This window comes from Elephas maximus, chromosome 2 (assembly GCF_024166365.1).
Source record: "Elephas maximus indicus isolate mEleMax1 chromosome 2, mEleMax1 primary haplotype, whole genome shotgun sequence".
Lineage (NCBI taxonomy): Eukaryota > Metazoa > Chordata > Mammalia > Proboscidea > Elephantidae > Elephas > Elephas maximus.
The window spans coordinates 40,218,221-40,236,696 of record NC_064820.1 but is presented as its reverse complement, the minus strand read 5'-3'; the positions used below and the strand labels follow the sequence as shown (position 1 = coordinate 40,236,696).

Below are 18,476 nucleotides of genomic sequence, written 5' to 3'. Positions count from 1 at the left end.
TGCACATGACACAACCTTGCTTGGTGAAAGTAAAGAAGACTTGAAATACTGATGAAGACCAAACACTACAGCCTTCAGTATGGGTTGCACCTCAACATAATGAAAACAAAAACCCTCACAACCGGACCAATAAGCACCATCATGTTAAACGGAGAAAATATTGAAGTTGTCATGGTCTTCATTTTACTTGAACTCACAGTCAATGCCCATGGAAGCAACGGTCAATAAATAAAACAAAGTATTACATTGGGCAAATCTGCTGCCAAAGACCTCTTTAAAGTGTTAAAAAGCAATGATGTCACTTTGAGGACTAAGGTGCACCTGACCTAAGCCATGGTATTTTTAATCACCTCAGATGCATGTCAAAGTTGGACGATGAATAAGGAAGGCTGAAGAATTGATGCCTTTGGATTATGGTGTTGGTGAAGAATATTGAGTGTACCATGGACTGCAAGAAGATTGCACAAATCTGTCTTGGAAGAAGTACAGTCAAAATGCTCCTTGGAAGCAGGGATGGCAAAACTTGGTCTTATGTGCTTTGGACATGTTATCGGGAGGGATCAGTTCCTAGAGAAGGACGTCATGCTTGGTAAAGTAGGGGGTCAGTGAAAAAGAGTAAGACTGCAACAATGGGCTGGAGCATAACAACAACTGGAGGATTGCACAGGACTGGGCAGTGTTTCTTTCTCTTTTACATGGAGTCGCTATGAGTTGGAACTAACTTGACTACACCTAAAAACAACAAGGGGCTTTTACCATCCCCTCTGCCTAAAGGGGAATGAGGAGGTCTATCAGTTTCCTAGAGCTGCCATAACAAAATAGCACAAATTCGGTGGCCTAAAGCAACAGAAATGTATCATCTCACAATTCTGGAAGCTAGAGGTCAGAAATCAAATGTCCACAAGGTTGGCTCCTTCTAGAGGTTTTGTGCCTCTTTCCTAACTGTTGATTACTGGCAATCTTTATCTTTTTTTGGCTTGTAGATACCAAAAAAAAAAAAAAAAAGATGGAGTCGATTCTGACTCATAGCAACCCTATAGGACAGAGTAGAACTTCCCCATAGGGTTTCAAACTACTGACCTTTTAGTTAGCAGCCAAGCTCTTAGCCACTGTGTAACTAGGGCTCCTGGCTTGTAGGTACATCACTTCAATCTCTGCTTCTGTGTCTTTTGTGTTCTGAATCTCTCTCTCTTTACAAAGACACCAGTCATTGGATCTAGAGCACACCCTAATCCAGTATGACCTCACATTAACTTGATTGTACCTGCAAAAATTCGATAACCAAGTAAGGTCACATTCACAGGTACTGGGGGTTAGGACCCCAACATATCTGAGGGGAGGGGACACAATTCAACCCTCACAGAGGGAAGGATTTTTCTGGAGCCCAATCATAACTGGAGCCATGGAAGAGGGGCTACTAACTGGAGCTTTTGTAGTAGGAACACAGCCAGCTAGAACCAAGCCACAAGGAAGTAGGGAAAGGAAGGAGGGAAAGAGGGGGGAAATAGACACCCTGACTTCACTCATCTCACATTCTCTACCTATCATGGGTGGAACCCAACCTGAAGCTTCTGGAAGGCAAGGAAGCCCCACGGGCACAGCACAAGGCAGGGAAGGGCAGAGAAGCAGTGTGTGAGGATGAGTGGGCATAGAGAATGACAAGGGTTAAATTGCTGAATGAATGAATAGATAAATGAATGAAGTGATCCCAGGGCCCACTTCAAATTGAACTGCAGAAATGAATGAAAGGACTATGATACACTTTGTGTCCCTCTGCCCCAAGACCGTCACTACTGCTGCTACTGCTCCAGGCTTTCCGCCCTGATACGCTCTTGTCCGTGCTCCACTCCCCTTGTGCCCCGCCCCAAATTCTGTTGACCCCTCAGGGCTTCTGGCAAGAGCTGGAAGGAGTCTGGATTTTATTTGAGAGGTGACAGAGGAAAGCAGTAGTTGCTATGAACAGAGTTAAAACATAATCAAAGAGAGAACTTTAAGACTTAAAATAATTTCCAGAACCTAAAGTGCATTCTAGAATGTTCAGCGTTTTAAAAATGAAAAAGTCAGTGTCACTGCACTCTATGAAGAAAAATTGGTGGCTTCTGAGAAGCCTGGCCCAGACAGACATTTGTGTCACAGGCTCTGGATTCACCAGACACCTCATTAGCAAATATCTTGGGGCTGGTTGGCTTATGCTGAAATGGCCCTCTCACATCATAGACTTTTATTACAAATACATCTGGACTCTTAATTCATTATGCCAGTAGCAGTAAAGTTAAGAAAGTGCTGTGTGTGTATGTGATCCTCAATGGCGTGAAGCCACTGGTGGCTGAACTCAGTCTCCTGCCTGTCACATCCACTTCCATCCCCTGAGTCTGTGTGTAGTTGAAAATACTCAGTGATCACTTTCTCCAGCAACAATCCTCAAGCTTCTGGATTTTCAAGACTCAGAAATTATCTGAAAGCACTGTTTGGTCTGCTACTCCAATTGTTTACTTTTGCATGAAATGTGCGAGACAAAGCTGGGCACTAACTTAGGAATTGCTGTCCCTATATCAAAGCAAGTTTTTAAAAGTGACTACAGACATATACAAGCATATTTTGGATCCAAGAACTGAAATCCTTTTTTTTTTTTTTCTAATTCAGATCCACACACCCCAAGCAGCTGCCACTGCATGCTTCATAAACCTGGGCTAGTCTCAAAGTGTATAATTTCATATATAACACCTACAGCCAGATACTGGCAGGTTCAAACTGTGATTTCGGGCAGGCATAACCCAACTGATATAACCCCAGACCCAGAAGCCCACTAAGCCAAACAACCCCTTCTTCACCAAAAGCTATTTACTCCTAAAAAAGCATTCTTCCATCAATGCTCATATGAACCAGGCAGACAGAATCAAACCTGAGCTTCTGGTTGGTGTGGCCAAATTCCAAATTCAGTCATAGCTTCATAAGAATTTATCAGCTAATTCCACCACAAAAGTCTCTGGAACTAAATTTCATAATTCTTATCCCAAATGGGATGACTGGCAAAATTTGAGTAAGATCTTCAGATTAGATAACCATACTGTATCAAGGTTAATTTTGTTATTTTAATCATTGTACTGTGTTTATGTAAAAGAATGTTCTTGCTCCTAGGAAAACACACTGAAATACTTAGGGATGAATAGGCATCGTGTCTGTAACTCATTCTCAAATGGTTCCGAAAAAAAAAAATAATTTACATATACGGAGAGTAATAAATCAAATGTGGTAAACCAGTTCCTGTTGAGTCAATGCCAGCGCATGGTGACCTCGTGTGTGTCAGACTGGAACTGTACTTCATAGGATTTTCAACAGCTGAGTTTTTTTTGGATGTAGATTGCCAGGTCTTTCTTCCAAGGCACCTCTGGGTAGACTTGAACTTTCAACTTTTCAGTTAGCAGCTGAGCACATTAGCTATTTGCACCACCCAGGAACTCAAATGTGTTAAAATATTATTAACTAGGGAATCTGGGTGAAGCGTATAGGGGAATTTTTCTTTACTCTTTCTGCAATTTTTCTGTATATTTGAAATTACTTCGCAATAAAGTTGCAAAAAACATCTAACTCCAGGAAACTAGAGCTGTCATATGTCTATCACTGAAGTGACAGTTACTTCAGTCAAGCCAATGCTGCAACGAGAGACATCTGGTTTGTCATCTCTAATCTAACACGAGTCATTTCCTCTTTCAGCTAAACAATCCTCCTGTTCATGGAGGCAAACACTAAGGATGCTGCACACCTGAATCCTGAAGGTAAGGAGACTTGATCACATGCCCTTCTGTCATGCTGCCCATCGTCCTACTGTCCGCTTCACCATGCGAAGGCTGGGAGTCAACTCTCTGGGCTCACAGAGAATAATTCCAAGCCAATGTCAACATGAGCTCATCCCATTCTTCTCAAAGACCTTTCAACCTCCCCAGCCTGTCCTGACTCAAAAACCCTGACCCTCATCCCCTTCTCAAAGAAAAGGCCAAAAATGTTAATTGTTGGTATCTGCTAGTGGTACATTCATGAGGAATTTTATTTTCTCCTATATATTTTCTGTACTTGAGAGGTTTTCCCAACGGTGTTTCGTCCATAATCAGAAAAAGGAATACTGTGTTTGCTTTTATTTTCCAAAGCTGCTGTGCATAAATCCTTGTCTTCACTTCACCAGCACCACCACTTGCTGTTGAGTCAGTTCTAATGGTGGCCCCATGTGTTGCAGAGTAGGACTGTGCTTCGTAGGGCTTTTGTGGCTGTGACCTCTCAAAAGCAGATTGCCAGGCCTTTCTTCTGAGATGGCTCTGGGCCCCAGAGACTCCCTGCCATTGCTTCAGTCCCCTAATATTGTCACTGCATTGTCTGTCTCCTTCCTCCTAGACTGATAATAGACATTATGGCAACACTCGTGTTTGGTGGGTGGGCTCCAGAGCATTGGGCAGGACGTGTCCATCCATAGGATGTGTTCTGAAATGTGTCCAAAGCTCTGTTCATAGTCACTTTACCCACCAGGCTTACATGCCAAAATTCCTCAAATTCCCCTCATTTGAGCCTGTTTTGACTAAAGTATTATGTTTCCCTAAACGTAAACACTTACCTAGGAGGGCTAACACCTTAGTTTATGGACAGGAGTTTGTTTATCAGATGAACTTGCTGGTACTTATCTAAACAGAAGGTTTAGAATTGGGGCACAGGACAAGTTAGTTTTGATTGCAATGGAAAGACTGAAATGATTGGGGTATTGCACTCTAGACATGCCCTCTCCAATACGATAGCCTCATGTGACTATATACATTCCTTTAAATTAAATAATATTAAAAATCGGTTCCTCAGTCATACCAGCCATACTTCATGTGTTCAATAGCCACGTGCCTAAAAATAAAAAAATAGTGCTTAGTGTCTACCATTTTGGACAGCACTAACGTAGAACATTTTCATCATTGTGGAAAGTTTATTGGACAGCACTTCTCCAGACTGAGGCTGCTACTGGCAATGGAGAGTTCTGGAAAGGAGGTGCAGGTGATCTGAGAACATACATCCTCTGCACCACAAATCTCTCTATATGACACCTGGAAGTAAAGGACTGGCTGGGTCCTACCCTGGGGCCATGTCCCCTGTTGCATGGCCATGGGTTCTGTGGCCTCCTTGCAAAGGGAGTGGGGCTCACAGTATGACTCACACATACAAGTCACTGGACCCTCAGCCAAAGTGAAATCACTGCTCTGGTGGCAAAAGACAACTGGGCAGCACTGAAGAGTCCACTTAAAGCTTAGAGTTTCCCCAAAAAAGACAGTCAGGGACAAGGAAAACCTTCTCCATCGGAAATTAGACCTGCACCCAGAGTCTCTGAGGAACATGGAGGGCTCCGAGGCACAACTGTTACCCCTTAATGATACTAGTGGAGTTTCTGAGTGGTGCAATTAATATACCCAGCTGCTAACTGAAAGCTTGAAGGTTCAAGCCTACACAGAGGTATCACAGATGAAAGACTTGGCAATCTACTTCCAAAACATTAGCCATTGAAAGCCCTATGGAGAGAGGCCAAGATGGCAGAATAGACAGACGCTTCCGGAAAGCCCTCTTTACAACAAAGACCCAAAAAAACAAGTGAACCGAGTATATTTGTGACAAGCTTGGAGCCCTGAGCTTCAAAGGCAAGCTTAGAAAATGAACTGATGGGCAGGGGGAGGAAAAGATCATTCAGAATTGGAGAGGAGTTACTGGACCTGAATCGCAGGGAGTCCTCAGGCACCATTCCCAGAGTGGCAGCTGCAGTGGGCTGGTACTAGCGTTCAGCCACAATTTCCTCAGGGAGAAGCAGACAGCCACACAGCCTTCTCGCACCTCCGGAACCTGAGAAGAATGGCGCTCTCGGCAAAAGCTAAGTACCCGAGTATATTTTATCACGCCCTCACCCCTTACCCCCAAGCTGGCTTCAGCAGCTGAATTACCTGGATCTGACACAGACCCTGTTGAGTACCTAGAGCAATCCTTCTGGCCTTGGAGAAGGAAAAATTTGCAATGGGGGAAAAGATAATTTGCCAGCTCCACTAACTGGAGGAGATCAGGACAGAAGCTGCTCCTATCCAGGCATAAACGGTCCATGAACTTTGAGCGCCTTTCCGTTCTGCGCAGACCTGTGTGGGCCTATTTCGAGAGAATGGGCCCTTGTTGGCAGACTCCAACCATTTCAGCTGTGTGGTGGAAAGGTGGGTACTTGATGCTTGACATTGCTTTGCGTATTAAACAAGGTCCTCACCTACCCACATAAGGGGCCTAACGGGCCTCCATTCAGGTCACCCAGCCACCTGCAACAGGGGTCCGAGGATAACTGGTACCTCCCAGTCCTTACAACCAAAAACTTTGGGTGCCCCTGGACCGTCTGCAGAACCTACCCACCTGCACGCTCTAGGGAACAGGGATGCAGTTTCCTCAGAGACACTCAGGGGTTGGTTCTCAGCACCCTGCATTATTCAGAGTGTGAAACCCTGCTGCAGTCACATACCGGTACATACACCAATCACCCCGCCCTCTAAGACTGTAGGACAGAGCCTGTATCACACACTTGATGATCAGCTACCTGGAAACCTGAGCTGAATTCACACAGGAAAACTGAATAGACTCCTAGACTGATATACATGATAATAGCTCTAGCCATCTGGGGAGAGGATGTCAGAGCTCCAAAGGCGAAAATAATCAAGCTAGCTCACTCAAGCAACCCATTTGGGTATACCAAAACAGAACAAAGCAAGAAGCTATGACACAGTAAGCAAGCATAAACTAATACAATAACTTACAGATGGCTTGGAGACAACAGTCAATATCAAGTCACATAAAGAAACAGACCATGATCACTTCAACAAGCTCTCAAAACAAAGAATCCAGGGATCTTCTAGAGGAAAGTCCATTTCTGGAATTAGAACCAGAATACAAAAGACTAATATACAGAACCCTTCAAGACATCAGGAAGGAAATGAAGCAATATGCAGAACAAGTCAAGGAACACACAGATAAAGTAATTAAAGAAATTAGAATGATTATTCAGGAACATAAAGAAAAATTCAATAAGCTGGAAAAATCCATAGACAGACAGCAATCAGAAATTCAGAAGATTAACAATAAAATTACAGAATTAGACAACTCAATAGAAAGTCGGAGGAGCAGAATTGAGCAAGTAGAAGCCAGAATTTCTGAACTTGAAGAAAAATCATGTGGCATTAATATACTTGAAGAAAAATCAGATAAAAGAATTTTAAAAAATGAGAAAACCTTAAGAATCATGTGGGACTCTATCAAGAGAAATAACCTGTGAGTGACTGGAGTACCAGAACAGGGAGGGATAACAGAAAATACAGAGAGAATTGTTGAAGATTTGTTGGCAGAAAACTTCCCTGATATCATGAAAGATGAGAGGATATCTATCCAAGATATCATCGAATTCCACATAAGGCAGATGTTAAAAGAAAGTCACCAAGACATATTATAATCAAACTTGCCAAAACCAAAGATAGAGAATTTTAAGAGCAGTCACCTACAAAGGAGAGCCAATACGAATACGCTCGGACTACTTGGTAGAAACCATGCGGGCAAGAAGGCAATGGGATGATGTATTTAAAAAATTGAAGGATAAAAATTGCCAGCCAAGAATCTTATATTCAGCAAAACTGTCTCTTAAATATGAAGGCGAAATTAGGACATTTCCAGATAAACGGAAGTTTAGGGAATTCATAAAAACCAAACCAAAACTACATGAAATACTAAAGGGAGTTCTTTGGTTAGAAAATCAATAATATCAGGTATCAACCCAAGACTAGAACACTGGGCAGAGCAATCAGAAGTCAACCCAGACAGGGAAATCGAAAAAAAAAGCAAGATTATTTTAAAAAAGCTCAAAACAGGGTAGCAGTGATATTATTATACAAAAGAAGACAACATTAAAACAATAAAGAGGGACTAAGAAATGTAATCAGAGATCTTCCATATGGAGAGGAAGATACGGTGATATGAAGAAATAAAAGTTAGGTTTAAATTTAGAAAAATAGTGGTAAATAATAAGGCAACCACAAAGGAGACAAACTATCCTACTCATCAAAATAAAATACAAGAAAAAAATAGAGACTCAGCAGAAACAAAATCAACAACAACGAAAATGAGGAAAGAACAATATATAATCTACTCAGCATATAAAATTAAGTGGGAAAAAGAAACTGTCAATAACACACAAAAAAAGACTTCAAAATGATAGCACTAAATTCATACCTATCCATAATTAAGCTGAATGTAAATGGACTAAATTCACCAATAAAGAGACAGAGACTGGCAGAATGGATTAAAAAACAAGATCTGTCTATATGCTGCCTACAAGAGACACGCCTTAGACGTAGAGACAAAAACAAACTAAAACTCTAAGGATGGAAAAAAATATACATATCAAGCAAATAGCAATCAAAAAAGAGCAGGAGTAGCAATATTAATTTCTGACAAATTAGACTTTAAAGTTAAATCATAAAGGATAAGGAAGGACACTATATAATGATTAAAGGGACAATATACCAAGAAGATATAACCATATTAAATATTTATGCACCCAATGACAGAGCTGCAAGATACATAAAACAAACCCTATCAGCACTGAAAAGTGAGCTAGACAGCTCCACAGTAATAGTAGGAGATTTCAACACACCATTTTTGGTGAAGGACAGGACATCCAAAAAGAAGCTCAGTAAAGATAGGGAAGATCTAAATGCTGCAATCAACCAACTTGACCTCATAGACATATAGAGAACACTCCACCCAACAGTAACCAACTATACTTTCTTTTCTAGTGCACATGGAACATTCTCTAGAATAGACCACATATTAGGTCATAAGGCAAGCCTTAGCAGAATCCAAAACATGGAAATACTACAAAGCATCTTCTTTGACCAAAAGGCCATAAAAGTGGAAAGCAATAACAGAAAAATCAGAGAAAAGGAATCAAACACTTGTTAAATAAAAAATACCCTGCTCAGTAAAAACTGGATTACAGAAGACATTAAGGATGGAATAAAGAAATTCATAGAATCCAGTGAGAATGAAAACACTTCCTATCAGAACCTTTGGGACACAGCGAAAGCAGTGCTCAGAGGTCAATTTATATCAATAAATGCACATATACAAAAAGAAGAAAGGGCCAAAATCAAAGAATTATCCCTACAACTTAAAGAAATAGAAAGAGAGCAACAAAAGAAACCCACAGGCACCAGAAGAAAACAAATAATAAAAATTAGAGCTGAACTAAATGAAATAGAAAACAGAAAAACAATTGAAAGAATTAACAAGACCAAAAGCTGGTTCTTTGAAAAAAAACAACAAAATTGATAAACCATTGCCCAAACTCACAAAAGAAAAACAGGAGAGGAAGCAAATAACCCAAATAAGAAATGACACGGGCAATATTACAACAGGCTCAACTGAAATTGAAAGAATCGTATGAGATTACCCTGAAAATTTGTACTCTAAAAAAATTTGAAAACCTAGAAGAAATGATTTTCCAGAAACACACTACCTACCTAAACTAACACAAACAGAGGTAGAACAACTAAATAGACCCATAACAAAAGAAGAGATTGAAAAGGTAATGAAAAAACTCCCAACAAAAAAAAAAAAAAACCTGGTTGGACGGCTTCACTGCAGAATTCTACCAAACTTTCAGAGAATAGTTAACACCACTATTACTAAAGGTACTTTAGAGCATAGAAAAGGACAGAATACTCCCAAACTCATTCTACGAAGCCAGCATATCCCTGACACCAAAACCAGGTAAAGATACCATAAAAAAAGAAAATTATAGACCTATATCCCTCATGAACATAGATGCAAAAATCCTCGACAAAATTCTAGCCAAGAGAATTCAACAACATATCAAAAAAATAATTCACTATGACCAAGTGGGATTCATACCAGGTATGCAAGGATGGTTCAACATCAGACAAACAATTAATGTCATCCATCACAGAAATAAAACAAAAGACAGGAATCACATGATTTTATCAATTGATGCAGAAAAGGCATTTGACAAAGTTCAACACTCATTCATGATAAAAACTCTCAGAAAAATAGGAATACAAGGAAAATTCCTCAACATAATAAAGGGTTATTACACGAAGCCAACAGCCAACATCATCCTAAATGGAGAGAGCCTGAAAGCATTCCCCTTGAGAACAGGAACCAGACAAGAATGCCCTTTATCACCACTCTTATTCAACATTGTGCTGGAAGTCCTAGCCAGAGCAATTAGGCTAGACAAAGAAATAAAGGGCATCCAGACTGGCAAGGAAGAAGTAAAATCGTCTCCATTTGCAGACGACATGATCTTATACACAGAAAACCCTAAGGAATCCTCAAGAAAACTGCTGAAACTAATAGAAGAGTTCAGCAGAGTATCGGGATACAAGATAAACATACAAATATCAGTTGGATTCCTCTACACCAACAAAAAGAACATCGAAGAGGAAATCACCAAATCAATACCATTTACAGTACCCCCAAAAAGATAAAATGCTTAGGAATAAATCTCACCAGAGATGTAAAAGACTTATACAAAGAAAACTACAATACACTTCTGCAAGAAACCAAAAGAGACCTGCATAAGTGGAAAAACATACCTCACACATGGATAGGAAGACTTATTATAAAAATGTCTATTCTACTGAAAACGATCTATACATTTAAGCCATTCCAATCCATATTCCAACGACATTCTTTAATGAGATGGAGAAACAAATCACCAACTTCATATGGAAGGGAAAGAGGCCCAGGATAAGCAAAGCATTACTGAAAAAGAAGAACAAAGTGGGAGGCCTTACTTTACCTGATTTTAGAACCTATTATACCACCACAGTAGTCAAAACAGCCTGGTACTGGTACAACAACAGATACATAGACCAATGGAACAGAATTGAGAATCCAGACATAAACCCATCCACATATGAGCAGTTGATATTTGACAAAGGCCCCAAAACAGTTAAATGGGGAAAAGATAGTCTTTTTAACAAATGGTGCTGGCGTAACTGGATATCCATCAGCAAAAAAAAGAAACAAGACCCATACCTCACTCCATGCACAAAAACAAGCTCAAAATGGATCAAAGACCTAAATATAAAATCTAAAACGATAAAGATCATGGAAGAAAAAATAGGGACAACATTAGGAGCCCTAATACATGGCATAAATAGTATACAAAATGTTACTAACAACGCAGAAGAAAAGCTAGATAACTGGGAGCTCCTAAAAATCAAACACCTATGCTCATCCAAAGACTTCACCAAAGGAGTAAAAAGACTGCCTACAGACTGGGAAAAAGTTTTTAGCTATGACATTTCCAAAGAGTGCCTGATCTCTAAAATCCACCTGATACTGCAAAAACTCAACTGCAAAAAGACAAATAACCCAATTAAAAAGTGGGCAAAGATATGAACAGACACTTCACTAAAGAAGACATTCAGGTAGCTAACAGATACATGAGGAAATGCTCACGACCATTAGCCATTAGAGAAATGCAGATCAAAACTACACTGAGATTTTATCTCACTCCAACAACAGTGGCATTAATCAAAAAAACACAAAATAATAAATGTTGGAGAGGCCGTGGAGAGACTGGAACACTTTCACACTGCTGGTGGGAATGTAAAATGGTACAACCACTTTGGAAATTGATTTGGCACTTCCTTAAAACGCTAGAAACAGAACTACCATATGATCCAGCAACCCCACTCCTTGGAATATATCCTAGAGAAATAAGAGCCTTTACACGAACAGATATATGCACACCCATGTTTATTGCAGCACTGTTTATAATAGCAAAAAGATGGAAGCAACCAAGGTGCCCATCAACAGATGAATGGATAAATAAATTATGGTATGTTCACACAGTGGGATACTACGCATCGATAAAGAACAGTGAGGAATCTGTGAAACATTTCATAACATGGAGGAACCTGGAAGGCATTATGCTGAGTGAAATGAGTCAGTTGCAAAAGGACAAATATTGTATAAGACCGCTATTATAAGAACTTGAGAAATAGTTTAAACTGAGAAGAAAACATTCTTTTGTGGTTACGAGAGGGGGGAGGGAGGGTGGGAGAGGAAAAAAAAAATTCTTTTTTAATTTTTTTTTTTCCCACTAATTAGATAGTAGATAAGAATTACTTTAGGTGAAGGGAAAGACAGCACACAATACAGGGGAGGTCAGCACAACTGGACTAAACCAAAAGCAAAGAAGTTTCCTGAATAAACTGACTGCTTCGAAGGCCAGCATAGCAGGGGTGGGGGTTTGGGGACCATGGTTTCATGGGACATCTAAGTCAATTGGCATAATAAAATCATATTAAGAAAACATTCTGCATCCCGCTTTGAAGAGTGGCATCTGGCGTCTTAAACGCTAGCAAGTGGCCATCTAAGATACATCAATGAGTCTCAACCCACCTGGATCAAAGGAGAATGAAGAACACCAAGGACACAAGGTAAATACGAGCCCAAGAGACAGAAAGGGCCACATAAACCAGAGACTACATCATCCTGAGACCAGAAGAACTAGATGGTGCCCGGCTACAACCAATGACTGCCCTGACAGGGAACACAACAAAGAACCCCTGTGGGAGCAGGAATGCAGTGAGATGCAGATCTCAAATTCTCATCGGAAGACCAGACTTAATGGTCTGACTGAGACTAGAAGGACCCCGGTGGTCATGGCCCCCAGACCTTCTGTTGGCCCAGGACAGGAACCATTCTCAAAGCCAACTCTTCAGACATGGATTGGACTAGACAATGGGTTGGAAAGGAATGCTGGTGAGGAGCTTCTTGGATTAGGTGGACACTTGAGACTATGTTGGCATCTCCTGCCTGGAGGGGAGATGAGAGAGTAGAGGAGGCTAGAATCTGGTGAAATGGACAGGAAAAGAGAGAGTGGAGGGAGGGAGCGGGCTGTCTCATTCGGGAGAGAGTAATTGGGAGTACGTTGCAAGGTGTATATAAATATTTGTGTGAGAGACTGACTTGATTTGTAAACTTTCACTTAAAGCACAATAAAAATTATAAAAAAAAAAAGAAGAAAACCCTATGGAGCACAGTTCTTCTTTGATGCACAGGGGGTTACCATGAGCTGGGGTCAACTTGATGGCAATTGATCAGGTTCTTAATAATAACAGTGGTTCACACTGCCATAGCACTTTGTAGAAAGATGGAATACTTTCACAGTAATATTCGTCCTCAGAATAATTGGCTGAGGAAAGCAGGGCAGATGTGACCCACACATTACATTAGGGGAAATTCATGCTCAGGAAGAGGAAGAGAAGAGCCACAGTGATGTGGCTGGTAAGTGGCCGAGCCGGCTCTGGAAACTACCCACCAAATGTCCACAGCTCACTTGGCCTCTCACATCTGATAAGGGTGTTACTTTGCACCTCTCCGGATGCTTAAGAGTGTCAGCCCGGCAGCCTCAGTTCACGTGCAGCCCTGAGTTAAGGACCCAGTCCTTGACAGTCTTATGGACGCTTCCTTACGAAAGGATTCATGTGAGTGGCAGAGTTAGAGAGCTAAGGTCAATAGCTAGAACACTGGCCTGACTTTTCCCAGCAGACCTCTCCTAGACAAATGTTAAAATCCCAAAAATGGGAACATGGAAATGGTTCACAGCAGTGTTTGCACCAGACCTGTGCAACAGAAGACACTAGGAAGATGAGGCTTTCATGGCTCCCCAAACACGCACTCAGTCTGAAGAGGGAGGCCCTCAGCATACCAGCAATGATCATTTTCTAGAAAAGGATCCCGAAAACTGGATCAGATTAGACAGTTAAGTAGGACATTCAAACATTTGTGGTGGACAAATATTTATAACTTATTCTCAAATTTGAAAAGGCCTCTCACTCTGTGGGAGCCATTTACATACTTGGCTAAATAGCAGATCAGATTCCTTAATTTCCATTGACATAGCAAGCACATGGAGCCCTGGTGGTATAGTGATTAAGAATTTGGCTGTTAATAAAAAAGGCCAGCAGTTCGAACCCACCAACTGCTCCTTGGAAACCCTATGGGGCAGTTCTACTTTCTCCTATAGAGTCACTATGAATCGGAATCAACTCGACAGCAATGGATTTTTGGTTCTGGTAGCATACACATAAATAAAGAGATATGCAGAGTAATTATTGGACTTTCACTTTTAATGAGCTCTAATGCCAATTTGACCACTGTCCAGAGAACTGAAAAGAAAAAAAAATCAATAAGAAAATCAAATAAACAAAGCACTATTGAGGATGGTAATAAAAAGGAAATGATTAATTTAAATGTGCCCAATAAAGCAATACCCCTAGCAACACACTACTTTGACCCTTCCCTTTACAACAACTTCCAAATACTTCTCAGTCAACATCTACCTTGCTCTACCTCAAAGTCATTAGAGTTCTCTCAGCTGAAAACATGACCATATCATCGATTAGACCTCTGAACACATCACATATTGATACCCAGAGCTATCCAGGCAAGCCTCTATCAAACTTCTCGTTCCCAAGGCTAGATGGACCACACTGGACTGCTCTGATCTGGGAGCACTCCTTCCTCCCAGGGTCCACGGAATCATTGACTTGGGAACCTCCCTCCTGCATTCTTCTCAGTTAGGAGGCTTTGGGCTGCAAGTAATATCATTCCTGGCTGAAAGTGGCTTCAACAGTGATTGTGTAACACTCACCTAGTAGTCCTGAGGAAGCCAATTTCAGGTTTGATTTAGCAGCTCACAAGGACCCACACTTTCCATTTGGGGGAAGTCTCTCATCACCCCCTCTTTCCTGGTACCAGGGAGGAAAATCTTTCCCAGCAGCCCCCAGATTTCTGCCATGTCTCAGTGGCCAGAATTGGGTAGGATGACCACTCCTAAACTAATCACAGACAAAAGGGAAATGAGATTACCCTGCTTAGCTTAGAGAACTCTTCACCCCCTGGGGCTGAGCACTGACAAAGCTGAAGCCCTGTGAACAAAAAGGATTCCCTGGGTGGTACAAATGGCTAATGTGCTCAGCTGCTACCTGAAAGGTTGGTGGTTCCAGTTCACCCAGAGGCACCTTGGAATAATGACCTGGTGAAACTTCTTCCACAAAATCAGCCATTGAAAACCCTATGGAGCACAGTTCTACCCTGATACACATGGGGTTGCCATCAGTTGAAACTGACTCGACAGTAACTGGCTTAACTGGTGAGCAAAAAAGGAGAAATGTGGCTAGGGGAAAGCAACCAGCAGTGAATGCCATACCCAGTTACACTCGGGGCTGTGAAGAGTGAAGGAAGAGGGAATTTCTACTCATCCCTGTGGCAGTCTTCCCCAGAAAGCACCCCTGACCTCCTTACCCAGGTCAAAGTTTCCCATTATAGGTTTTCATGGCATCCGAAGAGCTCCGTGTGTACTTGTCATTTACGTTTAAGTATTTTACCATCTTCTCTTTTCCCCACCAGACTATAAGTACCAGGGGGGTTATTTTAGCACAACACTGTGTTCTCAGGGCCCAGCCCATGATTGGCACAATATAGACACTCATTATTTGTTGAAGGATAGATGGATGGTTGAGTGGATGGTTGAGTGGGTGGTTGAGTGGATGGGATGGGATGGGACTGGACGGGACAGGACGGGACAGGACAGGACAGGATGGGACTGGACTGGATTGGATGGATAGATGAGTGTTCCAGACATGAAGTAGGTTGGTCCTGCCTCTTTTATTAAAAAGAGCTGAATCTGGGTCCTCCCTCCTTCCCATTCTCACTCAATAAGTCTGCATTTGGAACACTTATTACCCCACCAACAGATCCAGCCTAGTAAGGATGCTGGCTATCACATCTATGATTGCTCAGGTAGCCTTTCTGCTAGAGGAAAGCTTCTAAGGAAGCTGAATAAAGGGGACAAAGGAAAAAGAGATACCAACCAGTAAGAGAGGCAAGCAATTATCTTGCTAGGTATGCAGCCCAGATATTGTTGAATGACGACACAAATTTGAACGAACATACGGTACCTGAGTGAGGAAGGATGACTAAATCAGTAAAGACAGGATGTACTTGTAAGACACGAAGCAAAATGAGGAGGGGGGCAGCTTTGAGACTGGAAATGGTGCCAGGGTGTGGCAGAGATGCTCAGACTTCTGGGTAATAGGCAAGGAATTGGGGTTTTAACCTTTGAGCCCACCCCCTTCAGCCTTTTCAAGCCACCCATTAAGTTTCCAGTTCCTCTTGCTTTCTCTACTTTCTTCCCCTCTTCACCCCACCCTGTGAACTTTCAGCTCCTCCTGCTTCACAAAACAAAGAAGAACAGAGGCTTCTGGGCCAGAGTAAAGCAAGTGCCCAGCTTCTCAGAGAAAACCCTACTGAACTTATCAAACTCCTCTTTAATAATGACCCAACCCTTTTCTGAAGTCTGAAAAGGGAATTTTTCCATGAAAATACCTTCCATCCAATTGTCAGAAGCTTAATAGCAAATAGTGACTATTATTTCCCTGCCCTGCCCCTTGGGGATTTTAAATACAGATGTCCCTGGGTTACTAAACCTGTCTTTAAGTTAAATTTGTATGTAAGTCTGAACAGTTAGGTATGGTTCATATCTAACGCCAGTTAGTCAAATGTTTGTCTTAGTATATAGCATATAGTGTATGTTTCTACGCATAAAAAACATGAAACACTTCCAGATACACTAAAACGTCTTTAACATAATAATACAGTAATAAAAATAATGTTTTGATATGCCTCACAAAGTAGCACCCAATTGTTACTAGGAACCATAGTATGTACCTCGAATTTTTAAAATAATAGGCTGCAGGGGGATTGGTTCATTAAGTACGGGCGGAATATATAACTACGGGTCGAATGTAAGTCGGACATTTGTAACCCAGGGACTGCCTGAAACAGTAGCAGTAATGAAATTCTGTAATTCTTAAAAACAAGTGACCAGGCTTTAGAACATAAAGTACTATTGAAATTGCTCATTCTTGACCGACAGAAAGGATAGGAGCTCAGTCATACAGGCTGATTAACACAGGTAGTGGGCTGTCAGCAGCAGCTGAAGCTTTGCCACAACACATATGGGCAGTTTCTATATTCTACCCTCATGGGGAACATTTCCATGTATTTACACCACCAGATGCCAGGTTTTCATTAGAAGATTATTCTTGTTTTCTCTTAAAATTTTTATTGGGCTTTTTTCTCTCAATTTAGATATTTTAGAAATGACCTTTTTATTTTATTTCATTACAAAAGTAATACATTTTTTAATTTAGAATCATCTTCAGGAAAACAATAACTGCTGTTATACTGGCATGTATGCTTCTAGTCCTTCTTCTGTGTGCCCTTGGAGATTTGTATATTAAAATTGGGATTCTGCACATCTACTTTTGGTACCCATTTTTTTTTTTATTCTTTGCATATGTTTCCATAACGTTAAATTTTTTATCAAATTATTTCAAAGACTGTATAACCCTGGTGGCATAGTGGTTAAGTGCTATGGCTGTTAACCAAAGGGTTGGCAGTTTGAATCCACCAGGCGCTCCTTGGAAACTCTATGGGGCAGTTCTACGCTGTCCTATAGAGTCGCTATGAGTCGGAATCCACTCAACAGCACTGGGTTTTTTTTTTTTTTAATAATATTCCATTGTATAACAATACTATAATCTAGTTAAACAATCTTTTATCAATAGACATTTAGATTTTTTCCAATCTTCTGTTTTTACAAATAGCACAGGGGTGATTATATTTGTACAGAATTGGTTTTGCCACTTCTCTGTTCATTTGGGATAAACTTGTTGTCTCTAGGAGTGGTCGAGTTGGTTCCAATTCACAACAATCCTATGTACAACACAACGAAACACTGCCCAGTCGAGCGCCATACTCACAAGTGTTGTTATGCTTGAGCCCATTGTTGCAGCCACTTTGTCAATCCACCTCGTTGAGCGTCTTCCTGTTTTTCACTGACCCTCTACTTTACCTAGCATGATGTCCTTCTTCAGAGACTGGACCCTCCTGATAACATGTCCAAAGTACAGAAGATGAAGTCTTAACATGCTCACTTCTAAGGAGCATTCTGGCTGTACTTCTTCCAAGACAGACTTATTTGTTCTTCTGGCAGTCCATGGTATATTCAATATTCTTCTCTTACACCATAATTCAAAGGCGTCGAATTTCTTCAGTCTTCCTTATTCATTGTCCAGCTTTGATATGCATATGAAGAGACTGAAAATACCACGGTTTGAGTTAGTCTTTGGCAGCAGATTTGTCCAGTTCAATGTGTCCTTTGATTTCTTGACTGTTGCTCCCATGGGCGTTGATTGTGAATCCAAGTAAAATGAAATCCTTGACAACTTCAATATTTTCTCCGTTTATCATGATGTTGCTTATTGGTCCACTTGTGAGGATTTTTGTTTTCTTTATGTTGAGATGTAGTCCATACTGAAGGCTATAGTCTTTAC

General features: G+C 41.0%; 1 protein-coding gene across 2 annotated transcripts in view; it reads left to right on the top strand.

Annotated features, from left to right (window-relative positions):
• Positions 1–18,476, top strand: part of PRLR (prolactin receptor) — a 231,837-nt gene that overhangs the window by 143,901 nt on the left and 69,460 nt on the right. The window contains exon 1 of one of the 2 annotated variants that reach the window (XM_049862131.1): positions 3,715–3,776. The exons of the other annotated variant lie outside the window; for it this stretch is intronic. The gene's annotated coding sequence lies outside the window, so the exon portion shown is untranslated. Of the gene's footprint in view, positions 1–3,714; positions 3,777–18,476 lie in introns of those variants that run through there. 2 annotated transcript variants of the gene reach the window in all.